This window comes from Hordeum vulgare, chromosome 5H, assembly GCF_904849725.1.
Source record: "Hordeum vulgare subsp. vulgare chromosome 5H, MorexV3_pseudomolecules_assembly, whole genome shotgun sequence".
Lineage (NCBI taxonomy): Eukaryota > Viridiplantae > Streptophyta > Magnoliopsida > Poales > Poaceae > Hordeum > Hordeum vulgare.
The window spans coordinates 222,950,027-222,964,279 of NC_058522.1; the positions used below are offsets into that span (position 1 = coordinate 222,950,027).

At 43.1% G+C, this 14,253-nt stretch overlaps 1 long non-coding RNA gene across 1 annotated transcript; it reads right to left on the reverse strand.

Annotated features, from left to right (window-relative positions):
• Positions 1-551: 551 nt before the first annotated feature.
• On the reverse strand, positions 552-895 carry LOC123399582. The gene is made up of 2 exons (XR_006610399.1): positions 840-895; positions 552-629 (listed from the first exon to the last, which is right to left on the reverse strand). It is a non-coding gene; the product is annotated as an uncharacterized LOC123399582 (long non-coding RNA).
• Positions 896-14,253: the final 13,358 nt, after the last annotated feature.

Genomic DNA, 14,253 nt, shown 5'->3' on the forward strand with positions numbered 1-14,253 from the left:
TCGATCGATTACGTCTATTTATTTTCTCAAAGCTAGTATATATCTGCTGTGAAAATAACTTCACAATTTTCTTTGCAGTTTGAATATGGTTAGTCGTTCTATATGGTAGTTCATTTTATCTTTGTAGATATGTGATACTGTTGGACTGAAAATGTTTCAGTCTTGGTGTCGCATAACTACAGAGTATGTTTGTTTTCTATCTCACGACCTACAAAAATCCAACTTGTGTGGGAAGTGGGATACACTAATTGTAAGACCTAGATGAGACTGAAGAGTGGTGCCCGAGTAATAATATGGAAAAATTGAATCATGCCGAGTAATAATATGAGTACTAATAGAGGGATTTGAATCAGACTACACATCAGCGTCATGCATCAAAAATTAGCGTTTCCAAGATTTTAGAGCTGCTGCTTTAATATACTCAGAATATTTAGCTGGATGGTCTCTGTTTTAAATCCAGATACTGGTATATATACTATGAGATTATTTGGATACAATTGTACGATTATACTGAATATTAATATAAGAAGATAATTCCACTAGAATACTGACCGCATCAGCAGCATCTTTTGCAGCTCTGAATCGTCTAGAGCGCTGCTGGTTCATCTTAGCACGAGGAGCCACACCATCTGTAAGCCATTGTAGGATAATACAAATGGAGAAAATGTGTCAAATGCAAGTACGGACAATAGTAAGTTGTTCAAAGGAAAGCTTAACATGTTTTCCACTGTTCAGGGAAGAGGATGCCTATTCCTTCTAAAGGAAGAGTATGACTGCATCAGTTTGATCAACATTAGAACAGCCAAACAGAAAAGATAACAAAGGGATGAAATACGTACCAATGGCCATGTACAAAAGCTTCCAAGGGCGAACCATGACAAAGAGTCTATCTATGTAATCAAACATGCACTGGAAAACCTCAGCGAATGTTGTTGGGAGGCCTGTGGCAGAAAATACAATAGAATAGAGAACCACGGTCAACGTAGAAGTTGATATTGATAACAACTGAGCAATAAGCAAATGTTAGAACGCTCATATTAGGGGGGAAATAAAATGCTTCCAGTAGAACTGCTTATAAAGCAGCAGTGTGGAGTCCACAAACTGCAGAGCCTCCTAACAAAAATTAACTTGAATCTTCTTGGCAGATTCACTTGCCCAGAAAGTAATTTTCAGCATCGTTTGACAGAAGAACAAAAGCCTCGGACTTCGTCATAGAAGTGCAGCATCAAATTGGAATAGTTGAACTACAACATCTTCCTAACACCTCAGGATGGTTCCGGGACAATTTAAGAGCTCCCTTCAATCGCAACTGCCATTCTGCAAGTAATTTAATTCCCCCCAAGGTAACTGCATAGCTCCCACAAATCTACCACGTATCTACGCATCCAGGCCATCCCAAGCCCATCCACTCGCGGTCTTCCTCGCCCGGAAGCACCAAATCGAACAGCCCAATCATCTAAAAATAATAACACATCTCGACATTGACGCGGGGGAGGGGGCGAGCGTACGTACCCTGTCCTCGGGGTGGAAGCACGGGTGAATAATCCCGTTCATGTCGAGGTAGTGGTTGTCGAACTCGAGGCTGTTGGGGCTCGGCTTGGAGGTGTCGACGGGGACCTTGACGCCCTCGATATTGATGGCCTCCTCCTCCACCACGTCCACCACCACCATCGGGTACTTCTCCGCCAGCTAGCGGTAGAACGCCGGGACACCCATCACCGCCGGCGGCGGGAGGTAGGAGCTGCTCGCCGGAACCCTAACCCTACAAACGAGCGGACGGGGTCGGGGCGGGGCGGGGCGGGTCGGGTCGGGACGGGGACGTGGGCGGGGCAGGGCAGGGCGGGGCTTCCCATTGTCAGAGCTCATCGGAATAGGCCGGTGGGTGGTGGCGGCGGCGAGGGATAGGGGATCGTGGAGCGAGAGGAGCGAGGTTACGAGACAGAGAGGGGGGGTGACGCTGGAGTTAGGTGGGCTCTCTCTCTCTCTCTCTCGTGGGCTCCTATTTTTTTCCTTTTCTCTATGGATGGATGGAGGGATGTGGGGTGGAGAGCCAGATGGATAGATGGATGGGTATGCGCCACGTCATCGATCCGTGCAACAAATGTTTCCACCAATAGGAATCAAGCTCATGCAATTGTGTTCTTCTTTTTATTTTTCTTCTAATTTTTTCTACCCTCTTAACCGACGAAGAAGGGCAAGTACTAACTGCATCCACATCGGTGAAGGATCTGGCGGCCTCGTCTAGGACCATGTCAACCCGCCCGACTGCTACCACACATGAATATCGGGTGGATGTGCGGCATGTCATTGATCTAAGGCATAAATGTTTCCACCAATGAGAAGTAATCAATTGTGTGGCTGTTTCCACCCTCAAGTGAAAATGACGGTGCCGTTCATGAAGGGGGTCACACTCTGGAGCCACGTGGCGGGCGTCTAAAGCTATTTTTGCCATTTAAAGAGTTTTCTATCGAATCAGAAGGAAATCAGATGGAATCGGAAGGAAATCGGTCAAACAATTTTGGACAAGGGTGCATCTTGGAATGACAAACAATGTTGCTAAAGGGAGTTTTCATTTTCTTTGGACGTAAAATTCATTTTCCATTTGTGGCCTTGTCGATAGCTATACAAGACACATATGCGAAATTGTTGAGTTTTCTGCCCAGTCACATCTGTTTAAGCCTATGACCTTCTTTATTTTGTCATGGAGGACCTACAATGCGGGCATAGATAGAGCTACACATGCTAGTGACCTTTTTGGGCAATGGGATTATGACCTTCTTGATAGAGATGGTCAAAACTTTCTACGGTTTGGACCCTCTTAGACACCTCATGACCTTTTTGTAGATGTTAGTCATAGATCTATGACCAATAAAACCGTCGTCAATATTTTTAGTCATAAACGAGCTTATTTCTTGTAGTGCTAATCCAGCAAGGCCGCCCGACGTGTCGACGAACCCGATAGGAGCCGCGTATCTCGTTCTCAGGACACGACGGATGGAACTAGCTACGGGAAATGATCATCTTGCCTGAGATCCCGCTTGGAAGAAGAATGTCTCCGTGAAGCAGACGAACCGATGTAGTCGAACGGGTCCTCACATCCGACACGCTTGCGGAACTCTATCGAGACGAAGCAAACCGAAAACAAAAATCAACACACGAATTTCACCACACGATGCACAACACAAATGATGCATGAGCAGCTGAATACATGCAAGTCACGGCATGACAATTTCACACAATCAAAACTACACATTAAGTGAAGTTCAATATGCAACGGGTTGCATATTGGCGAAACTCCACATATGAATTATTTAGTTCTCTCCTGATTAGACACACGGCAATATTAATCTACCTATCTAGGCATTTTAAATGAGGTCGGAAATGACTTGTAGCATCTCCGAAACGACCTCACATGTTAATTTTCAATTCTGTCCAGATCTGAACTAACACATTTAATTAGTTGTTAAACAGAACAACAAATAGGTTCACGTGATTCTACGCGTCATTTCAAGCAATCTACACATAAAGAACATCTCCAACGGAGCTACGGTTCAAAAGATACAAGCACCGCAAGATATGATGGCATGAATGCAATATGTGTGCAACGATGGCTACGAGCACTTCAAAACATACAAACAGCAAGATAAAATAAAATTACATGAGATTCTAAGCAAGTTTCATGTAGGACACGATCAAATCGGAGCTACGGTTCAAAAACTACGAGCAAAACAAGAAATGACTACAATCTGCCAAAATCAGCCATATAGCATTTTCTACGCCCCCACAACTACGGCTACACAACTCCGATATGCACAAGCAAGGCATGGCACGGAAGAGGGCAAGAATCACTACAACGAACAACTTAAAACCACTAGCATGGCAGCAAGGAACACTAGGGAAATAAGTCACAAAATGGCTTCCCACACAGTATTTCAGACTTAGAGAAAATTACACCTCACGAAAGTGCAGTTTTCGGTCTGAAGCTATATTGACAGCAGAAAAACCTATAGCTACAGGACTCCAAATGGCATGAAACTTCACAGCATGCTAGAGAAACACAAGGGGTACAACTAACTCCATTGGACCAACCTCAAAAGAGCTACAAATCACAAGATGCAAGCAAGACAAGACATCAACAAAATATAACAGATTCCAGACTTAGAAATATTTCAGCACCTCCAAATTAGCACTATTTCTAGCAACTTGAGAGCAAGCAAACAACACCTAAACATGCATTTCTATTGCAACCAAAAATACTAGGGGCTAAACCAAACATCCAAGATCAACTCTCTAGTTGACAACTCCGTCAAACGACGCACGGAATAAATCCTACGAATTAAACAAGAGGGCAACTTAGCAAAATATCTCGCGGACTAACTTGCTCTAATGCTAAAACTAATTGCACAGAAAAATCCAAGGGATTTTTCTACCCCGAAAACATATAAAATACGTGGGATTGCGCAACAAAATAATGCCACACGAAAATGCAGGAAAGATAACCTATACACGGGAAAATAAACTATCCATACATGCAAAAATACCTATGACCGCTCTAAAATACATGGAATAATGGTCCCTAAAACATAGGCATTTAATCTACGGTATACGGGCAGTCCGGGCACGCGCGAAAAAATAATACGGGACGCAAACATAATAGGACAGCATGTTAATCCATGCACACGACACGCTAAATATCGTCAAACATTTATGCAAGTTGGATAATCGGGTTCTACGCGAAAATCTACACGAAATAAACATGTAATTCATCGCGATCCGACAAACGGTTTAAAAGATACACGCATTTTATAAACGTCTATTTTTCTGGAATTTATATTATTCCGAAAAAAAATCACCTGAATAACTAATGGGCCTAACAGAGAGGGCGCGACCACTATCGGACGCCTAGTGCGGGAAAAAGGCTGGCAAGGGGGGATTCACCTGAGTGGGCCTCGGGACCATGACGGCGGGGAGCCAGGCCTAGGGCGGACGGAGGAGGCCCACGGGGGCGAGTGCGTGGAGCAGGCCCACCAGCAGCGCTGCGCTCGGTGGCCATCGTCCTCCTCGTGGGCACGCACCTCTGGCGAAGCAGCAGCATGCCCAACGGCAGGACATGGGAGGCCAGACCCCAGCGACGGGGGCGAGAGGAGGCCGGATCCCGGCGGGCTGGATGGATCCGGCCGTCGGGGTTCCATTCCCGGCGGCGGCCGGCCATCGAGGAGCTTCGACGAACTCCGGCCATGGCGCGGCGACCTGCGGGGGAGAGAGAGATCCGGGTGAGGGAGAGAAGAAGAGAGGAGCAGAGAGGAGAGAGGAGGGAGCTCCGACGGGGCTCTCCCGCGAGGGTACTCCGGCGGCCGGCCTCGGGGCATTTCGGGAGCTGCGACGGCTGATCTGGGAAAGACTGTCGGGTCAACGTGGGGAAGATACCGAGCGCTGCGGGAGCCCACACGGGGTGCAGCGAGCGGGAAGTTGCGGCGGCTGGCGCGATCTGCACAGGGCGCGGGGGACGCCTGATCCTCGGTCAACACGGAGGCTCGCTGCCTCGCACCCTTCCCTCGAGGCGAGCCACACCTGGCGGATGTCGGCAGTAGCGGAACACCTGGCCGGCGCAGTCTCCCTCGTGCTAGCTCCTAGCGGGGAAAACTAGGTGGTTCTAGGGACTGGATCTATGCCTGAATGGGAGGAGGAGGAAAACGAGGAAGGAGCCCATGTGGTGTGCGGCGGCGGCGCTGATGGGACAGCTCTCCTAGAATTTAGGGTTGGACCTATTTATCCCTAGGGGTTAGGTAATAGGGGCATCTGGACCTTTCGATTTAGATCGGGTGGTCCAGATAATTAGGGTAGGGGGTCCAATGGGCAAACCGAAAACGATTTATAGTAAAACCGGGTTGATCTGGACCCAACGGTCACGAGCACCCGGTTCGGGTTTAGGGAGGTCTCCGGGCTAGGCTACGCGTATGGTCGGTGCACTGTATAGAGGGGCTCAGCAGGGATGAGAGGGAAAACGGGCAGCCTGGCAACGTATTTTGAAACACCGACAAACGTCCAACGGTAGACCGAATACGGTGTCGCTACGGTCGACCGTTCGGGTACCCGACGGACTCCGATCGCGACGAAATTCGACAGGCGGCCTAGCTATATTAAAATAACACCGTACGTCAAATCTCAACCCAATCAGAGAAAGTTTTTATGCACACTTTTAAAACAGGGTTTCGAACGATGCCGCGGGCGCGTGCGTGTGCGGTCGGGCTCAGAACGGTCAATGACGAGAACCGGCAACTAACAACGGATGCAAGTTTTGAAAACTGGCGGCAACGGGTTGCCGATGCAATGCTGATGATGCACATGATGCGATGATGATGCAACAAATAAAAATAAGACACACGACGAAAACGGAATAGAAGGGGAATCTTCTGGAACGTCGGCATCGGGCTGTCACAATACCCCTCCACCTACCTCTCATTCGTTGAGGAAGCACTCAGAACACCCTTAAACTTGCTAGATCCATTTTTCCAAGAGAGAGCCATCTACTCATGTGTTGAGATCAAGAGATTCCATTCCAACCATTTGAAACTTGATTTATAGCCTCCCCAAGTTTCTTTCTACAAGATCAATCTCTCCTACCGCTGCCAAATCTGAGAGAGTGTGATTGTGTGTTGAGGAGACTATCTTTTGAAACACAAGAGCAAGGAGTTCATCGTTCTGCCACATCTATTACCTTTTGGAGGGTGGTGCCTCCTAGATTGGTTAGGTGTCGTTGGGAGCCTCCTACTTCGTGTTGTGGAGTTGAACCAAGATGTTTTTGGGGGCTAGGAGATCGCCTACTTCATGAAGATCTACCGTGAGTGAGGCTAGTCCCGTGTGGACGGAAGCCATGGTGGAATAGACAAGGCCGCTTCTTTGTGGAATCCTTCTGGGTGGAGCCCTCCGTGGACTCTCGCAGCCGTTACCCTCTGTCGGTTGAAGTCTCCACTAACATGGACGTACGATAGCGCCACCTATCGAAACCATGCCAAAAATCAACGTGTCAACTTCTTGTCGTTTGATATTCCTAAGCTCGACTTCTTACTACATGTGCAAAGTCTTTACTTTCTGTTGCCAAATTTGTTAAGTAAATTGTGTAGGGTGCACTAGACTTGTCAGAATCGCTAAAATCTGCCAACCATTAAATTGGGAAAATGCTAGAATTTTAATTATGCAAGTAGTATATTCACCCCCCTCTAGAAACCTCTTCCATCAATCTCACAACCTACCACCCTATTCTCTTCCACCTTTATGCTATGTCCAATGTTCCACGCTCATGTATTGCGTGAAGTAAAAAGTTGATGCATATTGAAAAAGTATGATCCAATTTCCTGACTTGGACACCGTGGATCTTGACATTTGTATTAATTTGGTGAAGATGGAGCCGTGCGTTGATAATATAATAAGATGAATGGGGTAAAACAATCTTTGAGGATCATATACTTTGAAAGATTTATAATTTTGCTGCTTATACCAATAAGAATTCATGTGTTAATATTTGTTAATTCATCGTTTCTCAATGAGCATACATGCATAAATTTACATCATGGATAGCATGTCACATCAAATTTTTTGTTTTTATCATTTACCTACTCGATAACGAGCATGAATTAAGCTTGGGGATGCTTGATACGTCTCTAACGTACCTATAACTTTTCATTGTTCCATGCTGATATATTATCATTTTAGAATACTTTTACGGTATTTATTTACCAATTTATATTATTTTTGAGCGCTAAGCTATTGACCCAGTTCCTAGTGCTAGTTGTTGTTTTTGGCATGTTTTTCACTTTTCAGATTTTCCATACCAAACAAAGTCAGATTGGCCTGAAATTTTTGGTGATTTTTTCTAAACCAAAAGAAGACCGAGGAGTATCGAAAGAAGCTTGGTGGCTGCACAAGGGGCCCACAAGCCAACAGGGCGCGGCCTCGGGGGTCCACCCTGATGGCCTGTGCCTCCCTCGTGGCCCTCCCGACTCCGTTCTCCGTCCTATAAATTCTATTTTACCCTTGAAACACCATAAGGAGTGCAGAAACACTTTTTACTCCGCTGCAAGTCTCTGTTCCAACGGGAGGCCATCTGGAGCTCCGTTCCGGCACTTTGCCGGAGGGGAATCAATCACGGAGGGCCTCTTCATCAACCTTGTTGCCCTCATGATGATTTTTGAGTATTTCACCACATACCTATGTGTCCATGGCGAGTACCTAGATGGCAATCTCTCTCCCTTCATCTTAAATACAATGATCATCCCATCTTCTCTTTGATCCACATGATGTATTACCTTTTGTGCGATGCGTTTGTTGGGATCTGATGAATTGTGGGTTTATGTTCAGATTATTCATGATAAATATTTGAGTCTCCTCTGAATACTTATATGACTCCTATGTGCATGATTATGATAGCTTTATAATTCTATCCGATCTATTGAAATAATTTGGCCAACTAGATCGATATTTCTTTGGTGAGAGAGGTGCATTGTAGTAGGTTAAACCTGGTGAATTTCTATATCCCGGTGACAGAAGGGGACAAGATGCATCTTTGTGTTTCTGCTACTAAGGATAAAACGATGGGTTTTATTCATTTTTCTTGAGTTTACTATGTCTACAACATGCCATTGTTCTCCATGCATTACTCTGTTTTACTTAATACTCTAGATGCACGTTGTATACGTTTGATGGGTGGAGTAATAGTAATTGGTGCAGGCAGCAGTTGGCCTATTTGTTTATGGACGTGATGAGTATATACACATGATCATTTCTATGAATATCTCATTGCTATCCACTTTTCTATCAATTGCCCAACTATAATTTGTTTACCCAGCATATGCTATTTTTCATGGGAGATGACATTAGGGAAAACTATGCCCCCCGGGTCTATTCACAACATATATCAAAAATCTTCAATACCTTGCTGACTTTTATTTGTTTTTATTTTATCTTGCTATCTACAATTATTGACACACCTCACTCGCTTGCAAATTACAAGAACAAGAGGTTTGACAACCCTCTTCTCGTCATTGGGTGCAAGTTATTTGTTCTTTTGTGTGCAACCACTGAAGATGGTTCTGGTTGATATTCCTATTGGTTCGATAAACCTTGGTTTCACAACAGAGGGAAATACTTACCCACATTGTGCTAGGATAACCTGTTCGTCTTTATGGAAAACCCAACGCAGATCGCAAGTATCACTTCACTTCATATATATTTCTTAGAACCCCAAACCACTGACTGATTTGATTAAGGAAAAGAAGTTCCTTCATAATATCTAATCATTACACAAGGACCTTGATATTCTTGATGATGGTTGCCAAATCATAACTCAGTTGTATTTTATTGTAAGAATTCCATGTGGGCATGAATGTCTTGACATTGTGTTCATGTGTCTTACAATCCAAATCATGATTCAAGACTTGCTTCCATAGTTCATATCCCTCGAATCTTGCATCATCATCTCGTCAATTTTTGTCGCCCCCTCTTCTTCTTAGGCATCCTGAGTCTGAGTCATCCTGGCACGACTCAGATCAGGATCCCGGGTAGATATGATGATTAGAACATTTCCTAGAATTATGGCATTGGTCTTTATGTAAGGTCTTATGTTATAAGTTGTTCTTGAGGGATCCCTTATGTATCCAAAGTCCGAAATTTACCTAGTGACCATGTCGATGCTTCCCTGAAGTATGACCATGGTACTCCGACCCTCAAACAAGAACATTGGAAGAACAATGCTAAGTGTTTACTGATCAATTATCCAAACACCATTATATGGGTAATATCATGAATTTCGTCGCCTCTTTATCTACTTGCTATCCTGTTATGTATATCACACACTGATTGTTCGTGTGAAGGATGCACTCCTATTACTTGTGGATGATCACTTTTCCTTTCCATCGGTCTGTTTAACCATTCTTGAGGGTCATATGATATAAGAAGTATTAAATCCCTGCTTAGGTAAGCACCTCAGTGTACGTTCATGACTTCCCGGTAGCCACCGGTGGATGAGAACCTTTCCTATTGGTCCGCCTCACTTCAACAAACTGTAAAATTGTTCTATTCATCCCCTACCCTTGGTATCGACGATTTTGCCAACATAGCTGCCAAGCTATTCTCTAATATGTCGTGCTACCATGGCCGTGCAAGAGGTCGCCGCTCTTCCTACTCTTAACACACATGGTGGGATCATAATGCACATTTCCATAGGTTCAAAACCTGACTCTCCTATACATCTTTGCTTCCATAGTATCATTTTCACTTTGCCTCGTATGTAATTCCCCATCCGCCGTCCAATAGATGTTCTGTTCTAGTATCAGATGCAATATTTATTATCATTGCTCTCAACCCACTTCATCTACTGATTACGCATCGAATGATTTCCTACCCATTTGAATGTTTTGTACCATCAATTATTGCTCTGTATTCCCTAGGTTACAACTCGAGTAATAATTCATGTATTCTTCCCAGAATTCACCGTTATATGCCCAACTTTGTGGAGATACGTTCTTCTAGAGTTTTCCCTCTTATCACATTCATAGGACGATGAAGATCCTGAATAAAGGACGACTAGTTCATCAGGATGACCTGAGACAGAGAATTTAAAACATCAACGAAAGGGATCAACTTCTTCTAGAAGAGCAACCAAGAACGAGAAGATCTGTAATAATTTTGTAGCCAAAAATCCCCCCCCTCACTCCAGCTCTTAAATCTCGAGACAATATTTCTTTTAGTGGAGCACTGTTGTATCACACCTAGTTATCAGCTACAGTAACCCCTATAATCAAGCTACAATGATCACCATGATTAGGAGAATCCTTTCTGCTAAATAGTGCTAGATCATCTTTGAAATCCTATCTCATTTACAATTCATTTTGAAATTCAAAATTCAATTAATAACTAGATTAAATATTTTCGCAAACTTGAAAACTAAAATCATGGTTGGATTGCAAATATTCTTTAAGTATTAGTCAAATTAAAACCAACATTTTACGAGGTATTTAAATGCCCTAAAGTTTTCAAATAGAGACCAAACAATATTTTAAATGTCGATTTGAATTATGGAAAATCTAGACTATTTCCTATGCCCCCAAACCTTTTCTAGGAATGCTAAGTATTGCATTGTAAACATTGGACCAGTTCCCATAATTTACAAAAGTAGTTCTAATTTTGAAATAAAGTAACACAGTAGGTAAAAATAAATGAAAAAGAAAAAAGAAGAAGTTCCCACTATGTACTTGGCCTCAAGTGCACATGGAGGCCCATCCCACCTGGCCCCCATTGTCCTCCTCCTGTTCATCAAGAGCAACACGGGCGCGCGGATGCGTGCCACCAGCCACACCCGATGCTGTAGCGGCCATGTGTCGTCCCACCGGCAGCTACAAGACGGCCCTAACACCCCCGTGAACCCTATCCCCCTCTCATTCCTCCCTCTCGCGTCGCTAATCTCTCTCATCACCATGGCCTCTTTGGCCGTCACCGTCACTGATACGTCTCCTACGTATCTATAATTTTCGATTGTTCCACGCTCTTATATTATCATCTTAAGATACCATTTGGGTCGTAATGCACCAATTTATATTATTTTTGAGCACTAACCCATTAACCCAGTCCCAAGTGCCAGTTGCCCTTTTGTGGTTTTTTTAGGTTTTTAGTTCCAAACGAACTCCCGGAAACTTCGGGAGGAGACTCGAAGCCACACGAGGAGCCCACAAGGCAACCGGGCGCGACTAGGGGGTGGCCGCGCCCTGACGCCTTGTCCCCCTCCTTGTGGCCCCTCTTGCCTCGTTCTCTGGCCTATACATTCCCAAACATTCCACAAACCCTATATATATATATATATATCCATGAAATACTTTTTATGCCATCACATGTCTCTGTTCCACTGCGACCACATCCGGAGCTTTGTTCTGGCACACTACCGGAAGGGGGATCGATCACGGAGGGCCTCTTCATCAACCTTGATGCCCTCATGATGATGTGTGAGTAGTTCACCATAGACCTACAGGTCCGTAGTTGGTATCTATATTTCTATCTCTCTCTCTCTCTCTTGATCTTCAATACAATGATAATCACATCTTCGCTTTGATCGGTCTGATGCAACTCTTTTGTATGGTGTGTTTGTTGGGATCCGATGAATTGTCCATTTATGTTCAGATTATTCGTGAAAAGGATATGAATCTTCTCTGAGTTGTATGATTCTTATTTGCATGACCATCATAGCTTCATAAATCTATCATATGTATTGAATTGCTTTGGCCAAGTAGTTTGATCTTTCTTCAGTGGTAGATGTGTGTTGTAGTCGGTTCAACCTGGCGAATTTCTATATCCTAGTGACATAAGGGGACAAGATTCATCTTTGTGTTTCTGCCACTAAGGATAAAACAATGGGGTTTATTCATATTAGTTGAGTTTACTTTGACTACATCAGGTCATTATTCTCCAAGCATTACTCTGTTTTACATAATAATCTAGATGAATGCTAGATAACGGTCGATGGGTGGAGTAATAGTAGTAGGTGCAGGCAGGAGTCGCCCTATTTGCTTATAGATGTGATGCCTATATACACTTGATTATTTCCGTGAAAATCACATAACTACCCGGTGTTCTATCAATGGCCCAACAATAATTTGTTTACCCACCATATTTTGCTTTCTTGTGAGATGCCACTAGAGAACACTATGGCCCCCGGGTGTATTCATTTATATATTCAAAAAACTTAAAATTTCCTCACTATTATTTTTTTCTTTTCTTTTCTTTTGAAAGTCACAATTATCAACTATTATCTACACACCTCATTCGCTTACAAATAACGAGATCAAGGGGATTCACAACCCTCTTGACCGCGTTGGGTGCAAGTTGTTTGCTCTTTTGTGTGCAGCCACTGAAGACAGTTGAGGATTGATATTCCTATTGGTTCAATAAACCTTGATTTCTTAATCGAGGTAAATACATACCCACATTATGCTGCAACTATCCGTTCCTCTTCACGGAAAAGCATACGCAGATCACAAGCACAAGGAAGGATTTCTGGCACCGTTGTCGGGGAATATCATCACCAACTATCAATTTACTTTACACAAATTATGATTCACTTGTTCTTATTTTTATTTGGTGTTGTATCTTTCTTTCTTAAAAAATCAAGAATACAAAAATATTTACCTTTGCTTTCTCACCTTGTCACTAGTTTGCATATTCGCTATTTAGTTTGCTTGAAAGTAGCTATCATGTGCGAGTATGAAATTAGTGATGCCTCCGCCTCCCGTGAGGAAACCCTTGATTTTCCAACTTCACCTTGCTATGAGAATGCTAAAAGAAATTTTGATTAAGTTGCTAATGAAAAACTTGATAACCTTGCGGGAGATGATCCTTCTAAGGTAGAACTTATTATGCAAACTAAGAAACTCCGCATAGGTACTGGTAATAGTATTGGAAAGGGTGTGATTCAAGATTTTTTCACTTGTGGAGGATCATTACCATTGACAAGAGGTTCAATTGTTTCTAGAAATACAAGTTATGTTGATGCTTTATCTTTGATTATAGTCTAATTGGAAAGACAATTTGTGCAGATGCACCCTTTCATACAATGGTTCTTTCTAGAATTCTCTAATATCCATGAAGCTTCCACCAAACGTCTAGCTACTATATTTCTTTGTCCAGAATTTAGTACTATCATGAAAGAAGCTAGGGATATATTTTATCATTTTACAGTAAATGGTGAGTGCCCATGCATAGAGGAGATTCCTTATTAGTTGGAATAAATAAGAAAACTAAGATCCACAGACTATGTTGCTTATGATGAGAATCTTAGGAAGAAGGTTCCGCTTAATGTATTAGTTGATAATATTTTTGAACACAATGATCAATTTTCTATACCAAAACTTAGATTGGGTTATGAGATTGAAATACAATTAATAAAATCACTCTACTGGAACTTATACAACGAGGAGGTGACTATGACTTATGAAAAACCTAAAGAAGAGCCACATGTTCCTCGTGCAGTAGATCTTTCGAATCCTTGTGTTGTGCTATTTAGTTATTTCAATTATTTCTTCTTACCAATCATAATACTTGCCGCTGAAAGGATTGAATATGATCATAGCATCACAGGTCATTCTCGAAAATATGACAACACTTTATCATATGCATTATGCCTAGCTAGGGGCATAAAACAATAGCGCTTGTTGGAGGCAACCTAATAGTTATCTTAATTTTTTTCTTTTCACTTTCTGCTTCAGTGTG